This window comes from Mytilus californianus, unplaced genomic scaffold (assembly GCF_021869535.1).
Source record: "Mytilus californianus isolate M0D057914Y unplaced genomic scaffold, xbMytCali1.0.p SCAF_4, whole genome shotgun sequence".
Classification (NCBI taxonomy): Eukaryota; Metazoa; Mollusca; class Bivalvia; order Mytilida; family Mytilidae; genus Mytilus; species Mytilus californianus.
The window spans coordinates 38,941,620-38,953,217 of record NW_026262690.1 but is presented as its reverse complement, the minus strand read 5'-3'; the positions used below and the strand labels follow the sequence as shown (position 1 = coordinate 38,953,217).

Here is an 11,598-nt window from a genome sequence, read left to right as displayed (position 1 = left end):
AAGCAATCAAGCAATTAGTTAGAAAATGAGTCGAATGAAGGTGTGACTTGGAAGCATTACAACATTTTCATGAACATGTTCTATCATTGTTTGCATCAGCCACATTATCTTTTATGCTGTTTAGCAAATATTTTATTTGTATTTGAGATTTTATAAGCAAATTGCATTTCCTCATTTTCGATTTCTCTGCAAAGTATACTGGGGAATAGAAAATTTAAAATAGCCAAATTAAGCTTTGTGTTTAAGAATATTGATTATATTCTGTTGTAAAACAAGTGTTCGTTTCCTTTTTAAAAGTAGATGTTTTCCTGTTTTCTTCCTTCTGTGACGTAAATGATATCTTTTTCCGTCAAACTCATTTCTTAACATGAAATTAGACTGCAATGCTAAATATTTCAAGAAATTTGAAATTATCAATAGCCTTAATTGTAACCGGGTGTGTAATTCATTTCATTGGATTTGTATCACCTTACTGGAATATAATACCAGATACAGAAGCACTTGAAAGTACGGAAAGCGCCATAAGACTTGGTCTGTGGACAGTATGTATTCGACAAGGAAAGAAAGTCAATTGTGTACAGTACAATCATAGTAAGTAAGATTACTATATTAAATATCACTTAAAAATATCCTCATAAGGATAATGAAATATTTAGCGACAACGAATAAAAGTAAATGTGTGGTATACTTGAATGAGACAGCAATCTAACGACACAAACACCAAAAGACATCTAGATATCATTATGCTACTATCGTTCCTGATTTACCGCTATTTTGAGTACGGTAAAGCTCTATCCACCTGATTTACCGCTACGATTGATTACAGGAAAGTCCTATGATCCATCTTTTAGTTTGGACAACAAAAGGAATTTAACTGCATTTTTGGTCTCATCGTGGTTTAGTTATTTTAAGAAGTCCTCTCATGAACACCCCTTTTTCTTAGGACTCTTTTTACAAACCGCTGCCCATTTTTTATAAATATTCCACGAATCAGAAATTGAATGGTGAATAACGGCAAAATCAATACCACCATTTCTATGATACGATAACTCAACGTTTTCAAGATTGAGTATATTTTTGTTTTTCTTTGTTGAAAAAGTTGTTTTTATAGTGGTTAAGATTATAACACAATGTTGACTGCTGTACCCCAATTTTTGACATTTTTGCCTATTATGTCTGTTTGTTTTGCTCACACATTGTTGTCAATATAATGAAATTCCAGGCGACTGTCATACAAGTGAGAGGTTTAACTAGATCGTTCATATTCCTGACTTGGTTCATTTTCTACATAAGGAAATGCCTGTACCAAGTCAGGAATATGAAGTTGTGTTTCGTTCGTGTGATGTGTTTGAGCTCTGATTTTGCCATTTGGTAGGGGGTTTTCCGTTTTGAATTTTCTTTGGAGTTCGGTATTTTTGTTATTTTACTTTTTATATAGATGGAATATTAATCGTGTAGAAATATGATCAACATGGATGTTTCGTAAATGATTTTATGTAAACTTGCGTAATGAAGATATAACAGTGATTTTACATACGCTAAAAGTGGAACTGTGGGTTTAAAATATGATTTAAATTATTTTTACAGTTAATAAATATCTGGTTTGGAATGAGATATTAATGAACATTCTAGTCTGTGTTCTAAAATTTCACCATCGGATTTTATTTACTAAACGTACGGTTTTTGATCAATTCATATTATTTTTATTTTGAACCATTCTGTCCATTGTATTGTAATAGTTTGGAAACGTTATTTGTACAATAATATATAAAACGATAAAGTTACATGTTTATTTGATACATAACTTTCCTATTGACCTTTTCACTACACTTTTTGTATCGAAAATGAGTATACATGTAAGCTGCAGTTCATATATACATAATGGGAAAATCTATCACACTTGTTAACCGTATGGTTGTTGAGTTTCCTGGATAATTATTAATTCTAGACAAGTCTTTAAATCTGCCAGAGATTATCGAAAAAAACGCCATCACATACACATTCCCAAAAAGACAGAAACATTGAGAAATAACATATAGTATACATCAAAGTCATCTCAAATAATCACGTTTATGAATGAACCAAGATCCATTCCCGGTATCGATATTGATATAGTTTAGGCATGATTTGTAACAACAAATTTTTAAAATTATAAGGTTTCATGACAGAAATCTCGTACATGGTAAACACACATGAAAGATTACTCAAATAAAGACCACATGAGCAAGTTTGATTTATGTTTTAAATTAATAAGTCAGGTAATATAACCCACATGAATGTAGTTGTATATATTTGAAAAAGATGTAAAGACTTGTAATGGTATGTATATTATGTCATTAATTTAGTCCTAGATCATGTAAATGTAAGAAATCTAATTTCTTGTAGATTTGAAAAAAAACCCACCTCCATCTCCTTGGAAGTTCGATGTTTAATAGAAGTAACAAAAACCCTGAAGACAATGTTTTGTCTATGTCGGTTTTTACTATAAATGTTATTTGTGTTTATATCATTCTTTTTTGTTTGTTGTTGCAGGTCTTAGTCAGTCTAAGGCAGCTAAAGGCTTGGAAACATTATCTGTGATATTTTATTTGTTATCCCTGTTGTCATTTTGGCTTTACCTACGTCACCCTGTTTATGGAGGAGACATACTTTTAGTATGCATGATCTTTATCATTTTGATCGGTAGGTGAATTTAAGAATTATAAAAAAAGAAACAAAAAACTGAATTATTGGCTATAAAACTACACAACAAATGTTATTCCCCGTCTTTTAAACCATTTTTCTGGCCAAAGGGAGACACTATTTTAAAGTCGATTCTCCAAATTCAAAAAAAAATAATGCCATTTGCGCACAAAACGTTGAGATCTGGATAGTAATAATGATGTTGATAAAATGACGCGGAAGCACACGAAAGTCATGACGTTGCTACATTGTTACGTGATGTCATTGGCTAACATTGTATCACGTCTGACTGTCATTGATTTTAAAGAACCATTAGGTAGCAGGATCAAAGGGGAACATGTACTTATTTACCTTCTCCTTCCCATAGATGATCGATATAAATAACGTTCATGCAAATAGATATAATCAGATCTGCAATCTATATCAAATTTCTTAAATTACACAAAATGTTGAAATATAACAAAAGACAATTACTAAAGAGGTGTCCGGCATGAACATGTTAATGGGTTCAACTTTTTGATAAGATCTAAACCCTTTGCCTTTTCACATTATGAAAGTTAAAAACAAGTTGGACGAGACGAGACAAGACAAGACAAGAATTTTATTGGTTTAAGATCAAACATAAGGATTGTTACCAACCAAACATTAAATAATAACACATAGAAATATAAAAAAGACATGTTGAAACCAGGAACAAAACAAGAAAGTTATGTAACGTTTTGATTTTAGAGTTATAGTTTAGATACATCATAACAAAACGGAATCCATCGTCCACCTCCATATTACATAGCGGGAACATTATATAATTTTCTTATATAAAAAGGAGATGGTATATGATTGCAATGAGACAATTATCCAAAGGACTTATATGTAAGTAGATATAGGTCACCGCACGACCTTCAACAATGAGCAAAACCCATACCGTATAGTAAGCTATAAAAAGGCTCCAATATGACAAACTGTAAAACAATTCAAACGAGAAAATGAACGGCACGTACTTAATCGATCACGTTCAATGGCTAAACAACTATTACTTTTTATCCTTTTGACATAGTTTTATTTTTATATCATTCTTATCTTACTCCAATACAAGATGATTTTCAAGTGCATACTTAACTTCAAATTTTCTGTAAGTTCTTTACTTATTTCCATGAATTGAATAATCAATCATCTTTAAAAATAGACAACTTTTCAAAACTGCATTGTAATTTTCATTTAGCTTTCCTATTGAATCAGAAAGTAATTTGTTTTTAGAAAAATATGCTCATTCACCCGAACATGAGAAATAATTTATTTGGATAGTAATATTTTAATTTTTGAAGCCAATTCCATACCTAATTGCTAGTTAAATTAATTTTTGTTTTTCATGAAAATATGCAAGGACAAAACAAGAAACTTAATCTTAGTTATCAATTTTGCACTGATAACAATGTATCCGAATGAGTTTGCAGATAAAATACTTGTATTCCAGCGTTGTTATAGCAACACTTATGTATTTTTGTTAGCATTTCCTGAACATTTATTTCCATTTTTTTTAATTTTGGCATGCGTGGCAAAATACAAGTAGAAAACGCGTTTAAGAAAATTGTTGGTTTAATTTTAAAAGTTTTACCGGTTGCTATATTTTATTATAAATAACAAATATATTTTACTATAAATAACATTGATTTTTTTATTTTGTATATTTTCCATTTTCTATTACTCTGGCAGATAAGATACTATGCTATATTAGCATCTTTAACAAAGTATTTTGATGATAAAAACGTTTATATATTTAGTCAGCAACCTACATGTACTATTGCCTAGCCATTTCACTTTTGTTGAAGCATTTTTTTTTACCTCAAGATGACTGACTGTTGGATATTTCTGGGTCGTTGGGTTGCTGTCTGATTGACATATACCCGCATCTCCTTTTTTCATAATAATTTAATTCAATAAATGTCAAACTTCTAAATAAGTGATACATTCCAGTCCGGAAAGATGTTCATGTTCCCATCGTTGTTATCTCGGTAAGAAAAGGCGTAGTCGTGTTTACTTAGTATGAACTCATAAGATTAATAATTTTGACACAACGCCAGATCTAATGACCTACGTGTTCTAGCTATATCCATATAACCTATTTACTTGTCATCTGACATGCATTTCATTTTTATTTCAGTTGAAACAACTGCAGTTGGAGCTCTTTGTTGGGTAACTATGTCTGATATTCAGAAGAGATATGTATTATCATGGGCGTTTGGATTAACGGTTGGTTCCGTGATATTTCCCGTTATTGCTGGCTGGTTTGTTTCACAAGAAAGAAGTTCTTTTATTCAACAACATAGACGTTCCAGTTTAGAACAACCAGAAAAGAAGGAAATTTTACTTCATTAAATTTTGTGATAAATATGTTATTTCTCCTGATGGATGTTAGCATGAATTGCGTTCTTAAAATGAAAAACCACATACCAGAGACTTACGACATAACTTATATATTACTAATATTACTAATATATACCAGACGTATCGCACGTACATATAAAATATTTGTAATGCTAAGTATTTTTTATCGAGATTTTTTCTGATAAACGTACGACAATCCAATTTGAATCATGGTCCTCCACAGGTTGCACTTCTGTCAATATAGATAATGCAATTTCCCATAGGAACTCCTTTTATGGCGAAAACTGTGCCACCTTTACTATGAAGTTTCGTAAAATATAGCGTGGAATAGAAAGTTCACATGAACTACTATTTTTTTTGCAAATGTCAAAACATAGGGCTGTGCGGTATATTTTCAGCATTTATATACCTCGAACTTCTAAGAGTTTAAACTTATACTAAAATTATGTACTACATCTCCCTTTACTTTGAGTCTTCCTGAGAACTATGTCTTTGTCTATTTTAAAAAACTGTTTGAACATTGTGTTAATAAATCGGTTCCATTGAAATTCTTGAAAAGAACAGAAAAAAATACTCAAATGAGACAGCAACAAACTACTTAATGAACCAATTTCATTCTAGAAGTAAATTCAAAAAAAGGAATAATGCAGTTCGTCAACGGGTCTATAGAGAAAAAAAATTACAACTGAACGAACCAATCAATAAATAAAAAAGAAAATGTGTGTATAGTAGTAACTGTTACCTTAAGCTTTCAGTGTGAGATGTGGACACTTCACTATACCAAGTACATACAATCTAGGTATCTTCTCATGTGTAATGGCATAAATAATTGACTTCTTTACTCTTTACATAAGTATTCCTCATTCTGAATTTAAAGACAGTTACAAGTATTATTTGTTTCATAAAAAGTTACATAGTACATGTACATACATCTTGTTTAAAGAAAGGACAACTTATTCTTTGCTAAAACACTTTTAACAAAAGTTATTTGAAACTGACATTACCAAAATTTGTGATTTTTTTTATTTAGGAGTATTTGTTTCGCTTGATGGGCGCGTTTTCGGACATTTTGGCTTCGAATGGGAAACCAAATGTACTCCTGCTCTTGCCGAATTAATCTTTTATTCGTATTTTACGGACAAAATACACGAGTTCGCAAGTCAAGATGACGAAAAAGAAGCTATATTTTCCCTTTCACTTCACATGCCGCTATATAAATGATGCCCTATTATTGAATAATTCTAAGTATGAGGACTAGCGGATCGCATCTATCCCAATGAACTTGCAATTAAAATACCACAGATACAGTTAAGTCAGCTTCATATATTAACTTACATCTATAAATTAACAACGAAGGTTGGTTAGGAACTTTTCTTTAAAGCAACAAAAAAAGATTTCAATATTCCAATTGTGAACTTTTCATTTCGGTGTAACAACATTTCAGTAGATAAACAAATAATTAATTTTAGAAGCGTTTTTATGGATTAAAGTTCGTCAGAAAAGCTCAAAAAAATATTTGATAGCCAAGGAATATAGAAATATACTTGGGGATTGGAGCTATATGACCAAAGGGATCGTTAAAATTTGCATTACGAAGTGTGAAATATACGATAACAGTTTAAAAATTTAATGCGTCCGAATCGCTTTTCTGGATTTTCCTTCACTAGAAACACTCAAGCCTGAACATTTGAAAGTCAGGGGTGTATTAATACGTAGAAGCATTTGGAGCGATATGACAAAAAAGGGCATAAAACACTAATTACTTAATAACTGTTAAATTATCAAAGAAAAATTTAAGAAATGTATGATGAAAATAATGTCAGTGGCAGTTCTGACTACTGGGTTTTTGCTTGTGAGAGAGCTGTCTACCGTCACTTTGGTGGATAATTGTCTCATTGGCAATCATACCACATCTCCTTATTTTATATTAATGACACCCTTTGGGACAAACAAAGCACCAATAGCAGTATAGACCAGTGTTAGAAATAAGATTAAACTTGATAAATTTGTTACAAGATGTAGAACCTTGAGATTGAGTATATATCTCTATATATTTTAGTTTATATTTGAAAAATAGATAACGTAAAAACACAAAGAAATACATGGTAATAACAGTTAGTACCATGTATTTCTTTGTGTTTTTCGTTATCTATTTTTCAAATGTACATTACTGTACCAAGTAACTTTTCATTTTCGAATATTAGTTTTTATATATGGTATTTTATCCAGGGCTTGTGGTTCCTAACATTATTTTGTTGAGAGAAAGAGTTGATGCTTTCACGAAAGCTATCAAAACAAGATTTCTTAATGGTAAAGTTGAACCTTTCCTTCGAAAGTTGTACGGTCGCCATCATGATTTGATTGACCCTTATGAAATGGCTTTGTCACAGATGATCACAGATGTGTTCATTGTTGTCGTAGCAGCAATCCCGTCTTCTCTTTTATATTGAAATATTTCCGAATACGACTTATCTTCGGATTATAACTTGCCACAAAGAACATCAATAGTGGCAATGGTTTAGCAGGACTTCTTTTTCTTCCGTAGAACTTGGTTCACCCAAGGTATCGTTGGTGTTCGTTTTACTCAATATTTAGTTTTGTTTAGATGTAAAATTATTGCCAATGCGACAACTCTCCACGAGAGACCAAATGACTTAGAATGAAACAACTTTAGGTCCCCGTACGGCCTTCAACAATAAGCAAAACCCATATCGCATAGTCAGCTATAAAAAGGTCCAGAAATGACAAATTTAGAACAATTCAAACGAGAAAACTAACGGCCTGATTTATGTACAAAACGATAAACGAAAAACAAATATGACAAACAGCAACCATCGATAACCACTGAATTGCATGCTACTGACTTGGGACAGGCACATACATCATGTGGTGGGGTTTAATATGTTTGCGGGCGCCCCAAACCTCTTTCAACATGGGACAGTGGTGTAACAGCACAATATAAGAACAACAAAACACAAACAAAAACCAAAACTAACAAAAACACCAAAGACACAAAGTACAGATCTGAGAGTACTCGCAGTTACTGAAAGCTAGTTCTAAGCCAATAACAACTTATAAAAATGTTATGTATCTCAGACTAAAAAATCAATCAGTACACACCCAACATCAAATGAATTTAGTGTAAAGACAACATTAACAGTCAGAGAAAAAAGATTGTAGGACAATAAATGTACATATTTAACGGGAAGCTTAATACCAAAATTTATGATAAAAGAGATGATTTTTTATTTCCTTTTGTTAATTATCCTTTTTTAGATGGTGACGTTCCCTTGTCACCATTTTATGGTGTTTATATATCTCAACTTGTTCGATTCACTCGTGTATGTAACAACGTATTTGATTTTAACGAAAGAAATCTCTGTATTACTAAAAAATTATTACACCAGGGTTTTCGATATCACAAACTAGTCAAAACATTTACTAAAGTTTATCATCGGTACAAGGACATCATTCGTAGATATAAATCAACATTCAGACATCTTATACGTTCAGGTATTTCACATCCAATCTTTTATGGTAATATTCTTTACAAAGCACAAAAATGTCGGCATTTACCTCAAAAGCTAACCAAACCTTTAAACAGACTTATTCAGAAGGTATATAGTTACGATACTGTTGTCAGGTCATTGAAGATTGCATATTTTGGTATTAATATTGATTCACTCATAGCGTCTTTGCATCGCTAATAAACACATTTGTTCTAAAACCAGTTATTGGCATGATATTGGTTATGTTCTTCTCATGGTATGATACTAAACCCCTAACGGGAGGGATTGTGCTTGATTTTCATCTGATGAAGACATAATCTTTCAATCAGTGTAATTGAAGTCTGGAGCTGGCATGTCAGTAACTGCTAGTAGTCCTTTGTTAATTTATATATCATTGTCATTTTGCTTAGTTTCTTTTGTTACTTATTCTGACATCGGACTCGAACGTCTTTTAAACTGGGTTTTATTGTGCGTATTGCTGTGTGTTTGTATATTCTACATTGGCTAGAGGTATAGGGGGAGGGTTGAGATCTCACAAAACATGTTTAACCCCGCCGCATTTTTGCGCCTGTCCCAAGTTAGGAGCCTCTGGCCTTTGTTACTCTTGCATGTTTTTTAATTTTAGTTCATTTATATGTTTTAGGGTTCAGTATGACGTCCATTTTCACTGAACTAGTACATATTTTTATTTAGGGGCCAGCTGAAACCCACCTCCGGGTGCCGGATTTTCTCGCTTTGTTGAAGACCCTTTGGTGGCCTTCGGCTGTTTTCTTCTCTTTGGTCGGATTGTTGTCTCTTTGACATATTCCCCATTTCCATTCTCAATTTTATATGTGTTTAGCAATAATAGCTAATTGGGTTTTAATTCATTGATAACAAAATCAATATCTATATCGATAAAAAAACATTCAAAGGTCTAAATACAGTGTTGAATTGGTAACCTTTTAGAATAATTTTACGGGCTCTGTAAACAACATCATTGTAAATATTAGGATATGCTATCCGGTTTGTAATAAGTTTTTTTACAGAAAAAAATCTTTTTATCTATGAAAGAATTTAGTAAAGGTTTTAAGTAATTTGGTAACCAAATCCTTGACTTAATAATTTACCAGTGATACATAGATTGCGTTCATTGAAATCCAAAACGTCACTTCAGACACGGGCAAAGCGAAAGAGTTGGGATATATAAACTCTGTATAATGGTTCCAAAGGAACGTCACCATTCGAAAAGGGAAAATAAACAATAAAAACGAAAAATCGTCCCCTTTGACGTAAACTTTTGTGTTTTTGGACTTGTTTTCTATTTCGTCGTCTTTATTTTGATCACGTGTTTTCTGTTATCCTTCGGTTTTGTATTGCCTTTGAGGTATCTTCTCTGATATTTTGTGCGATTCCCACTATTTTCACTCCATCGTTTGTCCGTTTTACTTGCCTTGAAATTTGAACTAAAATATGCAAATGTTCATAATGACTTTCCTAATCATTTAGCGTACTTCCGTTCGAAATAATTTATCCTAGGATATAACATTCAGTGATTTTAATAAGGACCTTAATTAGAAATAAGAAGATGTGGTATGAGTGCCAATGAGACAACTCTCCATCCAAGTCACAATGTGTAAAAGTAAACAATTATATGTCAAAGTACGGCCTTCAACACGGAGTCTTGTCTCACACCGAACAGCAAGCTATAAAGGGCCATAAAATGACTAGTGTAAAACAATTCAAACAGGAAACCCAACGGTCTAATCTATATAAAAACTGAGAAACGAGAAGCACTTAAGAACCACATTAACAAACGACAACCACTGAACAACTTAAGTATAAGAATATAAAGTTTTGGTTCAAGAATAAAGATATGATGCGGCTTTCATAAGTATGGATAAATTATTAACTAGTTAACAAATTTGTGTAATATATTGAACCTTCCAACTAGACCACAGGTTCACAGTGTTTACTGATCATATGGTCAACAGGCTGACAAGGTCAACAGGTTTACATATTTCTTTTTATATAAATTGTATTTTGCATGTGTTTTATAGATATAAATACAAATATGCAAATCATAATTCGAAAAAATGCTTGGACGTGAAATAGAATCAGAATAAATTTTATGTACATACCAAGTTTTGAGAGCTTTTTTCAAACATAAAATTCCAGCAAAGCAATATAAAAAGGAATGAAGATACCAAGGAGCAACTATATCTAATAAGACAGATGTTGGTATATCCTATACTTGAACATATTTATAAATGTGGTCAAGAATATGGAAGTTCTGCTGTTCTTTTGAATATCAGCAAGGATAAAGAGAAAACATACTAAACTTAAAGTTCAAAGAATCACTTCAATAATTCTAAAATTGCCAATTTATGACTATCAGAACAGAAAGTATCATATATTAGACCGTTCGGGTTATGATTGCCACAGGACGCACCTCCTGTTCAAACCCAATATTCATAAATGTTCTTTAGACATGTACAAATGTTATTGATATGGTTCCATTACCAGATATCTTCACTATCAAAACATAGTACAAAACATCAGGTAGAGTATGTAGCAATGTTCTAAAGCAGAAAGAAATTGTGTCTGTTCTGGTGAGGTGTCACTTTTTTACATCGTTTCACACCCTTTCGCACGAATAATATCAGAATATAACCAATATGACCACAATCAACAAAGGGATTGTATAAAGTTTTATCTTTGGGGCAATCAATCGGAGTGATCTGAAACGACTGAGACGGGATCATGCCAAAAGATGGTGGCCGTCGTTTTTTTTTTTCGAATTGACATAAGAAGCTCAACGAAGAATATTTATTTCAACAATTAACCAGTACAGTGTAGGAACAGTTTGTTTGAGAAAGGTTATTAACATAATGATACTCTTAAAATACTTTGACAGAAGTAGATTAAAAAAAATTCAGGAACAGTATGAAAGAATGCAAATATTCCACCGACACTGTCAATTCAATTGAGTAGAAGTGATGTGATGTATTAATTCACGACACAAAAACTCTACACGCACTTGGAA

General features: G+C 32.1%; 1 long non-coding RNA gene across 1 annotated transcript; it reads left to right on the top strand.

Moving 5' to 3' along the window:
• The first annotated feature begins 321 nt into the window (after positions 1–321).
• Positions 322–5,612, top strand: LOC127698310 (uncharacterized). Its single transcript, XR_007980781.1, has 3 exons — positions 322–591; positions 2,533–2,682; positions 4,841–5,612. It is a non-coding gene; the product is annotated as an uncharacterized LOC127698310 (long non-coding RNA).
• The last annotated feature ends 5,986 nt before the right edge of the window (positions 5,613–11,598 follow it).